This window comes from Microtus ochrogaster, chromosome 4, assembly GCF_000317375.1.
Source record: "Microtus ochrogaster isolate Prairie Vole_2 chromosome 4, MicOch1.0, whole genome shotgun sequence".
Lineage (NCBI taxonomy): Eukaryota > Metazoa > Chordata > Mammalia > Rodentia > Cricetidae > Microtus > Microtus ochrogaster.
The window spans coordinates 81,224,845-81,230,398 of NC_022011.1; the positions used below are offsets into that span (position 1 = coordinate 81,224,845).

At 47.4% G+C, this 5,554-nt stretch overlaps 1 protein-coding gene across 1 annotated transcript in view; it reads left to right on the top strand.

The window, feature by feature from the left end:
- Metap1d (methionyl aminopeptidase type 1D, mitochondrial) overlaps positions 1-5,554 on the top strand; it is a 66,892-nt gene that overhangs the window by 8,927 nt on the left and 52,411 nt on the right. The window lies entirely within an intron of this gene.

The window sequence follows — 5,554 nt, forward strand, 5'->3', positions numbered from 1 at the left end:
GAGCCTGTCCTGGAACTAGCTCTGTAGACCAGGCTGGTCTCGAACTCACAGAGATCCGCCTGCCTCTGCCTCCCTAGTGCTGGGATTAAAGGCGTGCGCCACCAACGCCCGGCAGGAGGCATTTCTAAAACTGCCTTTGTCCTCATGGAAACCACTGATAGAGACTATGGTCTTTAGACAATGCTCCTACAGAGCTGGGAATGGTGGTGCTCATCCAGTCCCAGCACTCTGGAGGCAGAGTCTGAAGCAGGCAAATCTGTGAGTTTGGAGTTGTGGCTAGCCAGATCTACAGTGATTTCTAGGACAGCCAGGTCTATGTAGAGACCCCTGTCTCATTTTTTTTTTTTTTAAATCCCATGTAGAGTCTATGTAAAAGCTCAGTTCTTCTCAGTTCAGCCTGTGATCTCTGCCTTTGGGGCCTCGCATATCCGCCTGTATCAAAGGTAAGATTATGATTTTCCTGTGATATGAAACAGAACTAAATGAGGGCGAAGGGACACCTGGCCAGACTCTCTGCCAGCCGGCTGACACTGTGCAGGGCTGACCCATCCAGGAATGGCTGCCTCAAGAAACAGCTCCGTCACTCTCTGTCATTTTCCCCCACTTCGTGCTCTGTGCCTAGCAGCTGTTCAGGGGATTACAGAGGGCAATGCGGGGCACGGCAAAACAGAAAAACAGTGAGGGCCACAGCAGGAGAAAGCTTCATGGGCCAGGGAACACTGGGAGGCAGGGCAGAGGCTAGGAGCACTGGGATGGCTTCACCATGGGGGGGTGGTATCTGTTAACTAGGTTAGAGGAACAGGAAGAAGAGGAAGAGGATGAAGAGGAAGAAGGTCTCAAGTGCTTGGCCAAGCCTTCCCGCTAGGGAGGAGACAGTGTGCTAATGAGGAGTCGCATCTGAGGAGACTTGGAGGAGGAAGGCTCATGGTTAGGGCTTGATGGTAGCTTCTTTTGTGAGGGCCAGATTAATTTTCTAATGCTGTTTTCTACTTTAATGTTATTGCTTTAATCATTAGAATACCACTCTGTTCCTTCAGGCAATAGGAAGCTATTGAAGATTTAATGAGATTCATATTGCTTCAATGTTGATGACTTCCTGTGTGTATATTAATCACTCCTGACCTTGATCTTAAATTCCTTCCCAGTGCAGATCCTCATCAAGCCTACCTACTAGATTCCCCCCGCGCTCGCCAAATACCTGGGTCGTTTCCAAAAGCTTATAAAAGAATTCATTGGAAGGTTCTGTGTGTCACAATTTTCAGTACCTGGTCAGATTTGCCTCTCAGTTCTTAGCGTGTCTGCGAATCCAGAAAACTTAGAGATTCAGTCTTCTCTGAAACTGCCTTGTTCTGTGCAGCAGACCTTGAACGTGACCTACTTATTGTCTAGGTCAGTCTGTCCAACTGGCAACTCTCAGAGCCCATCCAGGCCACCCCTGTGTGGGCACTCGGGCTGTTGAGCAGCAGGACTAGGCTTCTGGCAGAGGCTTCCCTGGCCCCATCCTTTAGTTCAGGCCCACCCCCTCCTGCCACGGAGGCCTGGGAACCCTGGGTTGGCCACCTGGTCTCCGCATGTCCTGCATTTATGCATCTGCCCCAATTGTTTCCTCGGGCCACCTTAACAGATTTCCTAAGCAACGGTTCAAATTAGGGCCCAGGTCAGGAGGTAGAGGATGTGAAAGAAAGGAGTCTGAGAAGAAAGTGCAGGAAGGCAGGCAGCAAGGGCCCCATTAGGCAGAGACAAAGAATTAACGTGGTGGACCTGGAGGTGAGGAGCCAGTTCTGAGAGACAGGGTGAGAGCGGGAAGGAGCTGCCGTGTGGCCGGTCCTCTCGGACATGAGGAGCAGAAGAGACACGTTTGCCTGTGAGAGAGGCCATGTGTGAGGAAGGGGGAAGCGGCCACTCACCTCGAGTGACCGTGGGAGGGAGGCGCAGTCATGGAGCAGGATGTCCTGACTTGTAAATGTACTTACAGCGACTGTATTTACAAGGATGAGAGTGGATCTCAGTAGCAGAGTGCTTATCTAGTATACGTGATGCCATAGGGTCAATCCGCAGCTCAACTAAGATAAAAATACAGACAAACCACAAAGAACAGATCATATTACAGTGAGATTATTTTAGGATGCCCCAAAGGATTCATATTTGCTGAGTAGGTTCACTGTTTGGTTTTGTGTGATGGGAAAATTGAACCCAGGGTCTCATGTATGCCAGGCAAGCACACTTCCAAGAAGCTACATCCTCAGTCCCAGGTTGAATATTTTAAACATGACATGCCCCAACTGTGAAGCTGGAAAGTATTGCCCTTGGTGACTCTTGGTGCTTGCCACTTACTTTTAAAAATTAGGGTATTGTGGGGTGAAGACCTGGCTCAACGATTAAGAGCACTGGCCACTCTTCCAGAGGATCCATACTCAATTCCCGGCACCCACATGGTGGCTCACAGGTGTTTGTAACTCCAGTTCCAGGTGATCTGATGCCCTTTACTGGCCTCCATGGGCTCCGCATACATGTGGTACACAAACACATTCTGGCAAAATACCCAAATGCATAAAATTTTTTTAAAAAAGTAAAGGTATTGTTTTTGAAGTGCTGGGGAAGTAAGCCAGCCTTAACTCAGTTATTTAATCCCATCCCTAGACTGTCAGAGGGGTTGAAAGTGTGGAAAAATACCATACCCAACCCCTCTCCTCCTCCTCCCTGGGCCCCACGTCATTCTAGCCAGACTTCTGTCTCACCTCCTGAGACTAGTTCCCCAGTCTTTGATTAGAATAGTCAAAGGGTCTGGGCAGGGGCGCACTCCTTTAATCCCAGCTCTTGGGAAGCAGAGGCAGGCGGATCTCTGAGTTTGAGGCCAGCTTGGTCCTCAGAGTGAGTTCTAGGACAGCCAGGGATACACAGAGAAACCCTGTCTTTTAAAAACAAAACAAAACAAAACAAAAAAAAGGTCAAAGGGTAATGTCTCACTCCCTTCGTATCTTATGAGGTCTGGGGACATCTGTGTTTTAAATTTTTCTATCCACCTGTCATTTTCACATCACTTTCTCCTCTGTCTGGAATTCTGGTGATACCAGTGGGCTCCTGAGAATCCACACCTCGCTGTACCACAGAGACGCCGCTCCATTTCCTCTGTTCCCAGCCCTCATGAGCTTTTCAGCTCCTGATCTTTCCTTTAACCTCCTGTCTCCTCTCCTGTCTTCTGATCTTAGGGGCTCCTGTAATCTGTAAGGGAGGCCATGCTGGGGTGTGGCTCAGTGGTAGAGCACTTGCCTAGTTTATCTCTGGGTTCATTCCCCAGCACCATGAAGGTAAATAAGTAAATAAATAAATTATCAGTGAAAGTAGATATGCGTTTGAGCCACCATCTCTTTGACCTCTGAAATGAGTTTTGCTACATCTCGGGCAGAAATGTTGTTCTTAGATATCTTCTGGCTTCTTCGCTTTACTCTGGTTTTATCATTCCCTTTGTGGGGTAACCGTGATCTGATTTGCAGTCTTTTTCCTGTACCCAGTGACAGATGTCCAGTGGTTCTCAGGGCTATAACTGCTTCTGAGGTAGGAACTGCAAGTCCTCAAATCACCCTGCAAATCCCTTACCTGTTAAATCATGAACTGCAGACTAAACATTCCTTTATATCAACAGACTATGGAGGCCATTCTAATTCAGAATACTGTAGCTCCCAACATCCGGTTTAAGCACACAGATTCAATATAACCAAACATCTCTCCACTTCTTAGAGATTCTACTACTTCCCAGTAGCACACAGGCTGATAACCTTTCCTTCAGCACCCGGGCATACGAGGGACATTTCCAAACCACAGTGTACTCTGGAGAAAGTAGACTAGCGGAGGAGGCTTTCTTTATTTTGTCAGTATCTAGTAATGCATCACTAGAGAGCTAGGTGTCTTACTTACTTTCCTATTGCTGTGACCAAAAGCGACTTGAGGAGGAAAGGGTTTATTTCATTTTACAGCTCACAGTATCATCCAAGGGAGTCAGGGCAGGAACATAGAGGCAGGAACTGACGGGGACCGCGCATGGGGGGGTGCTGCTTCCTGGCTTACTCCTCATGACTTCTGCAGCCTGCTTTCTTTCTTCCCCCCTCCTCTGAGACAGGGCTTCACTCTGTAGCCCTGGCTGTCCTGGAACACTTCGTAGACCAGGCTGGCCTTGAACTCACAGAGATCCATCTACCTCTGCCTCCTGCATGCTGGGATTAAAGGCATGCGCCACAACTGCCTGGCTCAGCCTGCTTGCTTATAGCACCCAGAACTACCTGCACAGGGGTGGCACCACAATGGGCTGGGCCAACCCACATCAATTACCAGCAAGAAAATCTACCACAGACTTGCCTATAGGCCAAACTTAGAGACATTTTCTCAATTAAGATTCTCTCTTTCCAGATATATCTCTAACTTGTGTTGAGCTGACATAAAACTAGCCACCATACCAGACTTTGTGGTAGAGGATTATAATCCCAGTTTCTTGGAGGCTAAAATGGGAGGATCACTAGTTCAAGTCCTGCCCAGGCTACAGTGTAAGTCCAAGACTAAGATGAGAAATTTAGTAAGAACCTTTCTCAAAAGGTAAAATAGAAGCACTGGGACTGACCAGAGCCTGAGTGCCTGCAGCAGGCACAGTCCCCAGTGTCTCAGCAGTAACAACACAAACCGCCAGAGAGAATTATTTCATTTGAGCTGTTTAAATAAATCATTTTAAATGGCAGAAATTAGCCTATACTCAATCAGAAGAGAACTTGAGATTTGCAAAATTGAGGTCTGGTTGCCTTTTGTAAAATTGACAACAAATGGCTTTCCCGTTTTGTCGGTAGGAAAGTAATAATTTAGTGGCTCTGAGAATTGCTTCCAGGGAGTCAAAAAATTATGTTGATATAAATGTATACACACACACACATATGAAGGCACAAACTATGAAAATATATGTTGTTCTTGTCTGCTTGATCTGTTGCTTAAAAACAACAGGGCGGGCAAGATGGCTCAGTAGGTAAGAGTGCTTGCCTCGCAGGCCTGATAACCTGAGTTCAATCCCCACAGCCCTTGGTGGGAGGAGAGAGCTGACCCTTGAAGCTGTTCTCTGACCTGCGCGGGTGTACCGTGGTGCACGCCTGCCCACATCCACACACATGTGTCATACGTATGTATATACACAAATAATACCATATAAAAATTGTATAAATTAACAACATCAGGGGCCTGGAGATGTAACTTGGCTGGTAGAGTTTTTGCCTAGCCTTGCACAAAACTCTGGGTGCAACCCCCCAACAGCACACAAACCATCTGTGGCCGTGCTTGCCGGTAATGCAGGTATTGGGAGGTGGAGGCCAACGAATCAGAAACTCAAGGTTCCTTAACTGCACGGAAATCTGAAGTGTAGCCGGGGTTCTGTGAGACTCTGCCTCAAGCCTCAACAACATGAACTTTTACTTCAGAACTCACCTCAGCTCCCTTTGGAACTTTTTTTTGTTTTGTTTTGTTTTTGTTTTTCAAGACAGGGTTTCTTTGTGGCTTTGGAGCCTGTCCTGGAACTAGCTCT